Genomic DNA, 2500 nt, shown 5'->3' with positions numbered 1-2500 from the left:
TGGACTAATCGGTTAATTCAATTGTGACTTCACGTGTCATTGATTTATTGATCCGCACAGTAGCTCCACGCGATTGATTTATCTAGACTTGGGACAATTGTCTTAGCGTCTGTGGCTCGATGTTGTTTTGAGTACAATTTACTGACTGTCTCGCTGAACTGTGTGTGTTTGTGACCGCGTCTCTGAGTGCGTGGTGTGTTAATTCAAGGGCAATAATTTCAATTATGCCATATGAGCTCATTTACGTGACATCGAATCAAATCAAATTTCAGTCATCATCAAATTGTCGTCGTTCGCCTTCCCCGGTTCCCTGTTGGCAGAAACGGACTATCAGGTCAATATCCACCCATGTCAGTTACACGGAGAGAGAAAATGATGCGGCAGTCTCACTGCTTTAATTGCAAAAGCGCCTTGGTTTTGCACTGTGTGTAGTTGGGGGAGGGAGAGCGAGAAAGAAGGCGGTATAACGGTGTCCGTCCATCCTAGCGACAGAGGAAGAGGTGGAGAGGAGCACATAGAGAGAAAGGGGGAGAGGGGCAACGTACGGAGAGAGAGAAAGAGGAGGGCCTAGAGCTATTGTTCATGTCTGCCCACGAACAAAGGGCTGGTCGGGGTCCGTACGTAAATCCACAGCAGGCTTCTGCCCACTAAACCGGGCCTCATGCGGGACAAAACATAACCGAAACCCGCTATCCGTTTTAACACCGTTCTATCCGTACTAATATTTTTTTTCTGGAAAAGGTGGGACGCTCCGTATTGCGCCGCGAACCAAACCAGCCACCGTACTGGTCCCGTTTTTACGCACAGAGCGTGCAACACGGTCAATCGCGGATCTGTAAACATCAATTTTTTGATTGGACTTCTTTGCAGGTAATATTGCACTTTTATGATATATGTTAGATTTGGTTGATGTACTAGAGCTCTTCTATTGATTTATATAATGTCTACCCATAGTCTCGGTCCGGTTGCATGTCCGTATTTAATCGTAATTCTCAATATTTTGCTCGAATGCTAAAGTGCTAACGAGCTAGCCTTCATCTGCCAAGTGAAATGGCTAGCGCTTGTAAACTAGTAGGTGGCTAGGCCGAGGGGCACTGTTGTGTTGTTGTGTAGTCAGCGGTTTTACACTGCTGTGCTAGTCTTTTAGCTAGCGCTAGCTAGCTCGTTCTCTCTACATTAAAGATGTGTTCGTTTGTGGCGTTGTGTGTGGTGTATATTTCCCCAAGTTGTAATGATGGTGGTGAAGTAAAGCAATGAAACCAAATCACCGGCGTTTTAAAGGCAGTATCCTGTCGGCGTAGCTTAGTTACAGTAGCTACCGTCGTTAGCCAAGTCCAGTAAAAGCTACTAGCCTAGCTAGGTAAGCAAATCAACGTCGGACACACAACAGATGAAAATATCGGGCTATATGACTTAATACTCAGTCAACATGTTGATAACATAGGTACACAATGACGGTTACCTTAAATAATATGATGTCGATTGCAGCGTTAGCTGGGTAGCCACCCAGAACCCTTAAGAGTTGGAACACCCAGCGTCACTAGAGATAGTCTAGCTTTCTTTAGGGAGAATGCTGTAGAAATATTTATAAGTTGTTGGAATATTGGCGAGTGTCAAATGTATTCGAGGGGGCTTGTGTTTTCAGTGCTAATAATGTTCTTGGATGGAGTGATTCAGTGACTTATCTTCACCTCCAGAGATGGGACTGTTGACATGCAAGGGTCCACTAACAGTGTAAATCAGATTAAACCCAATACACATCACTCAAAGTCAGGAAGTGTGTATGTTAGAACTGTGGTAGTACAAAAGTGTGTGTGTGTGTGTGAGAGAGAGAGTGAGGAGAGTGATGAACTGGAGAGGAAGTGGGATGTGTATGTGATTTGATTAGAAACGTTGGTCGTTAGCCACCAACGATAGTTGGTCGTGCTGATGGTGCACTCAGCAGCTAATGGCTACTCTAATATTATTTATTTATATCTATTTACGTGTTTATGTGTGTTGTGGTGTGTCTAAAATGCACTGAAATTAGGCTGTGGGTTTTAAACAGTAGCCTGGGCGAGGTCAAGCGGAATTTCAAGATGGCTCATTGAATTATCAAAGACGATAAACATTGTTGTTGAAAGATTTCTTTCATTTTAATCTTCAGTTTTAGACGTTAGATGGTTTGATCTTCTGAATTGAGAGTGAGCATGTATGGTACCTGGCTGGACCCCACAGTAACTGTGTGTGTGTGTGTGAGAGGGATAGGCCATTCAGCTTATAATATCTTCTGGCCCTCAGTTGAAGCAGACAGACTCGTCAGTCTATCTGAGTCTTCTGTAGACTAGCTGTGTCTCCTTCTGCTCTCTCCAGAGTGGACAAATGTTAGATGGATGTTTTATGAGACCCCTCTAAACCCAAGTGTTACTTCCTGTGTGTGTCTGTGTTAAACATGAGTGTGTGTGTGTTCCTGTGTGTGTGTGCCACTCCACATCCACCTGGTGATGCTGAGTTATAGATG

At 44.2% G+C, this 2500-nt stretch overlaps 1 protein-coding gene across 3 annotated transcripts in view; it reads left to right on the top strand.

Moving 5' to 3' along the window:
- The window catches only part of ldb1b (LIM-domain binding 1b), a 10720-nt gene that overhangs the window by 1826 nt on the left and 6394 nt on the right, over positions 1–2500 (top strand). For 2 of the 3 annotated variants that reach the window (XM_067259893.1, XM_067259892.1), the window contains exon 1: positions 675–870. The exons of the other annotated variant lie outside the window; for it this stretch is intronic. The gene's annotated coding sequence lies outside the window, so the exon portion shown is untranslated. Of the gene's footprint in view, positions 1–674; positions 871–2500 lie in introns of those variants that run through there. 3 annotated transcript variants of the gene reach the window in all.

The sequence above is a fragment of the Osmerus mordax genome, chromosome 21 (genome assembly GCF_038355195.1).
Source record: "Osmerus mordax isolate fOsmMor3 chromosome 21, fOsmMor3.pri, whole genome shotgun sequence".
Taxonomy (NCBI): Eukaryota; Metazoa; Chordata; class Actinopteri; order Osmeriformes; family Osmeridae; genus Osmerus; species Osmerus mordax.
The sequence above is the reverse complement of the archived record's forward strand: the minus strand, read 5'-3'. Positions and strand labels throughout refer to the sequence as shown.